We start from the raw sequence: 8,022 nt of genomic DNA, 5'->3' as shown, positions 1-8,022 counted from the left end.
TGGAAATAGATTTGCTTATATATCCAAGGAGGCTAATAGGACAATAATCTGCAAATGATTGAGGGTCAATAATGCAAACACATAATATAGAACTTAAGAACTTAACATAAGAAATTATATTGTCAAAAAAGATAACTGAACTTATCATGTCGATCGTCCTTACGAAGCATCATGCCAAAAAATACGTACATGCTATATAAAAATTACAATGTAATTGGATTTAGATGAATTGGCTAAGTATTTATAATGGACCAAAAACATGTTTCCGATTATACTGAGGAAAGTAAACTAATGCAGAGTTAATATCTTTAGAAAATAGTATATTTCTAAAAATTCATAACTTCAATAGGAATATCTAAACAATATACTTTAAAATTTTAATAACAGTTACTATTCATAACATTCACTTAAAATAAACAAAATAATTTAATTGGATTTAGGTTGGTGTCATTATTACATCTTATGTTACACTTTATTTATTACAAGCTAACAAAAACAAACAAATTTGAATTTCGGCATTAAGTGTTAAATGCATTAAAAGTATGTTATCAATCAACATTTAAAAGGATGGTTACAACGTATTCCATTATATTAGTTTACTTATTTTTGACTAATTATGTATATTACATATTGTATAATTGACCGTACATAAAAAATCAATTGTTATTTGACTATGGCTAGTTGATTAAGGAATGCAGAAGTTGTATTGGTTAATTGGTTAATATATGAATATTTTAGGTGGTTTGAATTTTTTAAAAAGAAAATACGTTTGTTAGTAGAAGACCATACTGCTTTTGTGCCATAATTGTTTGTTTTTGATATACAATATAGAATTGAGTATGGATACGACAAACTGCATTGAGTAATTATTTGAATATCTAACTCATTAACGTTAACACGAAATATACAAACACAACCAACTATTTACGACAACCATTACTTTAAAAGTGTGTACGCAACCAATATTGTGTATTGAATAAGAATATTGTTTCCTGAATATAAATGAATAAAAAGTGTGGTGTTAAACAGCATTAACCTCTTAATAATCAAATTAGGAAACACCAAAATTAGTTTTTTTGAATTGGTTTTTATATGGATTTTACTAAATCGTGATATTATAATGGAAGGTAGTTTGTATTTATTAACAATGGAAATGAGTCTATTAGTATAATTGAATAAATACTTTGTGTCTTATTTTTATATACACAATACCCAGTTGACTAACGAATCCAAAACTTGAATTTATTAAGTATTTTAATATTTATGGTTGTTTGAATTTTTTAATAATGGAAATATGTTTCTTTCTCTAATTTCATATATTGTTTGTGCCCTATATTTTGATACACAAAAATCAATGTGATTGACTAACGACTTCATTAGTCTGAAGTTACTATTTTATTGAATATCATTCTAACATCCCGCCCGCGCTAGGGCTGGCGTGCTACTTTTATAGTAGGTTAGAATTAAATGTTACATTTTCATTAATGATAAAACATTACATTTTTACAATAAATACAAAACTGAGTACAAGACGTTATTTATTTCTCTAAAACTCTTGATCTTTAATATTTTCCCAAGCCTTTGATCAATTCTTCGTGGATAATCTTGAATACCTAACGTGCAAGAAAACAACAATACAAAATCACGTTTAAGCGAAATACTCAATGAGCGAATAACGAAATCATAGACATTATAAATTATAAACTTTCAACTTATAATACATTTTATCAATTTGCACTTATAGCATATCAATTCGTAACTTTGATTAATCTCATAAACAATAATTCCATATCAAATTTCTCAACCAATGAATAAAAATATAAAATCCATAACGGTGTCATAAGGTTTCGTGAGGACATGGTTAAATGATATTTTCTCTTAGAGGATTGATGCATACGTCTCCAATAATTCAGTATTCTTATAGCCAATCCATAAATATTCAGTAGTGAGATGATGTATTTTTCCCGTGATCGATCTATACGCCTCAACTCACACGTTTCACATGAGAAAAATAACAAAAATGCGAAACGCAAAACGTGTCAAAACATGTTATGAAATCCAATATCAAAACAATTATTCGTAGGTGAGCCCAAAAACGTATCATAACAATTTGATTAAAATCAAAATATAATTCTTATTCGGTGGTTCATATCAAACAATTCGTAATTAATGGTTCTCATAATTCAATAAATAATTCATGCTATAAATTTACCATATAAATTACAAATACGATAAAAATAACATAGTATGCTAAAGTAATTCAAAAGGTGTTAAAAATACATGATGGAATCCAATATCAAAACAATTCTTCGCATCAGGGTCCAAAAATATATCTTAACAGTTCAAAAGAAATCAAAATCAAATTAGAAATCGGTAGTTCGTATCAATAAATAAATGATTCGTAATCAATAATTCATATCAACCTACAAACAATCCATATAAATTAATGATACGATAAGAAAAATATCATTAATAGGCTAACCGTACCTTAATCGTTGTACTACACTTGAGTATAACTCTAATAATAAGAACTTGATCGAAAAATTGGACAGGAGTAATTTTGCTCAGGGAGAGGATAAAGTGGAAAGAAGATGATGGTGTTGTTTATATAGCCGAGTACCCCATGCATAATGTTGATGGTAGAAACGTAATTAGCATTGACTTCTTCCATTTTAAATTTAAAAGTTATTTAAAATCTTTGATGATTTTCCTTAATCGTAACATTTATTGTAATCTAACTAATATATTAAATCAAAACCAATTTGTCCACTTTTCGTTCTCCTAGGGTGTCCACCTAATGTTTCATGTCATCCACTTTCTATGCTTATAATTTTCACATAATTAATCAATTAATTTTAATCCTAATGCAAATTAACATTTAAACCAATATATAACACAAGCATTGGTCAAACTTAACATTTAAAATTTTGAATTCATAACTTAACATTTTTTTAACCAACCTAAATATAAAAAAATTCAATGTTTAGATTACATAGATACAGAAGGCAAGCAGGAAACAAGCTGTGCTGCTACCCCTTTTTGAATTGCAAAACCCAATCTTTTAAAAAACTGCATTTGTTGATCTTCGAGTCATAACATTACTATGCATGACTCGCTGAGCATGGGTAAGTAACTCCACAACTTCAGGCGTGAGGAAACCAAAAGTGTCAAAAGAAAAATGAATAAATACATGTTGGTTGTCAAGACACGCCTTGACATTTACTTTAACTGTATTACATCTAATCTAACTAATATATTAAAGGAAAACCAATTTGTCCACTTGTCATTCTCCTAGGGTGTTCACCTAATATTCCATGTCATCCACTTTCCAGGCTTATTATTTCCACATAATTAATCAATTAATTTTAATCTTAATGCTAATCTTCTTACTTTACTATTAAAGCTAAACAAGATATCCACATGGCCTTCAAATAGGATGTCCAAAAAGGTTTCCATCTCTAGAATTGCCACATAATTCACTAATTAATATTTTCTAGAATCATAACCTCACTAATTAATGTTTTCTAGAATCATAACCAACTATTTCCTTTCAAATATACCTGCTTTCCATCTACACCATCCTACCTGAACTCGGTGGGTCACATCACTGTCTAATTCCCCATCGCTCTGTACAAATGATCCTAAGTACTTGAACTTCGTTACCTGCGGGACCCACCTGCCCTTCAATTTTGATCTGTGCATCTTCATTGTCGTTTATCCCACCAAAATCACAGTGGAGGTACTCCGTCTTAGATCGGCTAATCTTTAAACCTTTTGTCTCTAAGGTTGTTCGCCACTCCTCAAGCCTCATGTTTAGATCTTGTTTTTTCTCAGCAAGTAACACAATATCGTCTGCGAACATCATGCACCACGGGAGAGTCCCCTGAATCGACTTTGACAACTCATCCAAGACTACTGCAAAAAGAAACGAGCTCAACGCTGACCCCTGGTGAAGACCTACCTCTACAGGAAAGAAATCAGTATCCCCCACTGGCGCACGGACACTTGTTTCACTCCTGGTATACATATCCATAATTATCTTTATGTATTTCCTGGGCACTCTTCTACCCTCCAAGCACTCCCAGAGCACCTGTCGTGGCACACTGTCGTAGGCCTTTTCTAGGTCAATAAACACCATATGAAGATCACGCTTCTTCTCCCTATACTTTTCCATTAATCTTCTTATAAGGTGTATTGTGCGACAAGAGTTTCCCGACTAAACTAAAGGGAAAATTCTATAGGGTGGCAGTTAGACCTGCAATGCTATATGGAACAGATTGTTGGGCCATCAAGAAGGCACAAGTGCGGAAGATGGAGGTAGCAGAAATGAGAATGCTACGTTGGATGTGTGGGCACACAAGGCTAGACCGAATAAGAAACGGTGTGTTTCGTGAGAGATTAGGGGTGGCGAACATAGCAGACAAGATAAGAGAGTGGAGATTGAGATGGTTTGGACATGTAAAGAGAAGACAGACGACGAATCCTGTTAGATCCGTAGAAAACATTACTATAGAGGGGAGGAGGGGTAGAGGACGACCGAAATTGACTTGGGATGAGAGGATTAGGCATGATTTGATAGACCTAAACCTCTCCGAGGACATGGTTGAGGATAGGAATTCGTGGAGAAGTAGAATTAAAGTTAAGGATTTTTAGAGAGAATTGAATACCTTAGGGCTTAGACTTAACTTATTTAGGTCACATACCATAATGGTATTTCCCTTACATATATTATTATTATTATTAGCTTTTATATAGCTGTTAAACTGTGATCTTATTATTAATATTATTATAATTAGTAGTAGTTTTTATATAACTGTTAAACTTTGATTTCCTTTATTTTGCTTCATTCTTATGTACTTAGAGCCGAGGGTCTCTCTGGAAGCCACCTCTCTATTCCTTTGGATAGAGGTACGGTGTGCCTACATCCCACCCTCCCCAGACCCTACTTATAGCTTTGCTGTCGGTGGGATTTTACTGGGCATGATTGATTGATTGATTGATTCCTTTCAAATGATTTAAAAACCGATTTTGACTACAATTAATTATTTATAACTAATTTTTGCTACCTTTTTTAGTATGACTGTTACCTTAGCAATTCAATGATTTGGATATTTATACAGTATCTTGTTTACACCATTTATACATGTTTTTCCTACATCTTGTGGTTTTGTAGAAAACAATGTAAAGAATTCTTAGGATATATATATACATATATATTTACATATACATATATATATATGACGTTTGAAATTTTTTCTACCCGTGTGTAACACGGGCCACTATCCTAGTTTTAATAATATAAAAGTTATCAAAATTTTCAATAACTAAAATAAAGCATAACCTCAACTAAATATTCAAAAGATTTGACCACCATTTAAATTATTGGAGTGTTACAATCATTTTATTATTATTAACATTAATATCTATATTACATATAAAACATTTTAGATGGACAAAATGGTCATTTAACAATTTCCGGTGAGACGCCGTAAATCTTAATTACACTTACCGCCGGCCACCACTTCAATTACAATTAGTGACCGTTACACACATCAATTGCATTCAACAACTTAACTGAATGACGATTGGTTACCGACAAGCAATTTGCTACTTCAATTGATTTGAATGATTCAATTGATTGCAATGATTCAGTGGTTCAATTCGATTCGATGGTTATGGCCTATGGGATTACTTCAATTGAGCAATTGATTACCAACCTTATGCTTTATATATGCCCCATGTTTGATATAACAAGTTTCGTTATCATTATCAGGTACGTAATAATCATGTCCTCCTCCTTTTTGTCATGTCCAAAACCTAATATAAACCTAACCGTTGTTTTTAACATAGGTTTTTTAAGCAATTGCAAGTTTGGATCTTTCTACCAAGCAGGTTTTTTAAGCATATGCTTAGTGTTAAGTTTAATTTAATTTATTTTAGAGACTTATAAGTAATGTGCCCTCAAAATTCAAGATCTGCTAAATACGTATCCATATTATTTATGGTGTATTAAGTACTATACCCTAAAATTTGTGTTTTTAAATACTATATTCAAAATGTTTATGGTGTATTATGCAATATGTTTTTAATTACTATTATGCAGAAAACAAAACATTCTTGGAGTAACAACCACATAATGAATTTGAGTAACGCAGTCTGAAAATTTACGAATCAATGTTGATTGAAATTTGAGTATTGATTCATTGGATCATATGGCACCATTCACACCCTTATATATTAATAAGTTATGTGTGACATGTAACGCCCACTAATTTATCAGTTTAAAGATTTCCTGCTTGTAGAGTATGTATGTTTTCTTGGGAGTTGTCCGGCATCTTTCGTTGACCCGACCATCTTCCCGGTATGTTAAATTACCTAACCTTTCCTTTCAAGTTACCATATCCCTTAAACCTTAAGGGCTAATGTGTAACATTTGTATTACATCATAAAAACAAAAAAAATAACCTAACCCTAATCCACATTAGCGCCGATCGGACCTGCTGACCCCCCTGTTCGTTTTTCTTCTGCCCAGCCAAGTTTCAGCCGTGAAAACTTCAATTCAAGGCCGGTTTTATGATTCCCCATGTCTTTTACACCTTAAGTAATCATATTAACGCACTTGTTGGTCGTTAAGGTTGAGTTTTGATGATAACAGTTTGCTGACAGATTCATATACGTTTATTGTAGGGTCTGTAACGCGATGATAATCTATTGTTTTTGATCGATTCTTGATTCCACGATGTTCTACTTCGAGTCTAGTTTCCAGAAAGGTATAATACGTAATTTTTGGATGATATTTGAATGGTTTTTATGAATTTATAAAATCGAGTGTCAAAGCTGATGCGGGATGACGGATTCTGGTCTATCTTCCCGACGTCATAACCTTTTTTCGACAGGTCCAAACTGATTGGTTCCACTTCTGAAAGTTATTATTTTGAGTTAGGAACCAAACCCAATTGGAATCGTTTAATTTGATTTGGTAATGAATTTTATAAAAATAAAACCATTTTGTTGCGCACTGAAATAGCTGCACGTACCTTGCTGTGTTGGAGGAATTTTTATAATTTTTGTGTCCAATAGAAAAACATAATAAAATTATTTTTATAAATCTAAGACATTTATTAAAGTCTGGTAAAAAGTTAATAATTTATTTCAAAGGTTATCCTATGTAATTAAATGCATCTTCGCATGCTAAAATCTACACGTTTTACTCGTTATTAATCGATAAGTTCGTTTTAGGCTTAACCGGTGGATTTGGTTAGTTGAAAGGTTTTAGGGGCTGAGGTAAAGTTGTTGGGCCTTGGGCCAAGTCTTGGGCCAAGTTGTTGGGCCTTGGGCCAAAGTGTTGGGCTTGAACAGCCCATTAGGCAAGAGTGTTCTTACGATCTAGTTTAGTAACTCGTTGTGTATAATTTACAGACCCTTGCTTGTGATTGTGCACTTAGGGATTTCCTAGCTCGTTGCAGGTGTTCGATTGATTTCAGGTGAGTTCATGATGCCCTTTTTACTCTTTTTACTTTTGGGCTAGCATGCACACCTAAGTGTTTTCTTACATGATGAAATGTTTTAAACGAATTCATATAGGCTTGCTAGCATATGGTAGGCCTTGGGATGTTAAATATATATATATATATATATATATATATATATATGTATATACATTATTGCTTGGCCTATATCTTGCGATGTTGTAGTCGTTTCGACTACTGATGTTGTGTATGCCTACTTTGTGTTTGCATGCACTGATGTTACGTGTTTGGGTTGTACGTTTGCTCGACCCTGATGTGATACGTGGATGTTATATATATATATATACTGTGATATATATAGAGATGTAATTGAAAGGATGTTTACATATACATTTTGTATATGTATGTATGAGGATGTTTAGTTTTCGGTAATGATGATTTGATGGATGCACCCTGTTACTTTTTAAAACTTTTGGTATAACTATCATAACTATTACTACTGATATTATTTACTTAAAACTTGAACTCACTCAGCTCAAGTTGACTTTGTGTG

The sequence above is a fragment of the Bidens hawaiensis genome, unplaced genomic scaffold, assembly GCF_021521415.1.
Source record: "Bidens hawaiensis isolate Kalapana, Puna unplaced genomic scaffold, B.hawaiensis_p1.1 tig00026196_1, whole genome shotgun sequence".
In the NCBI taxonomy this organism is placed as follows: domain Eukaryota; kingdom Viridiplantae; phylum Streptophyta; class Magnoliopsida; order Asterales; family Asteraceae; genus Bidens; species Bidens hawaiensis.
This window is presented reverse-complemented; position numbering follows the sequence as displayed.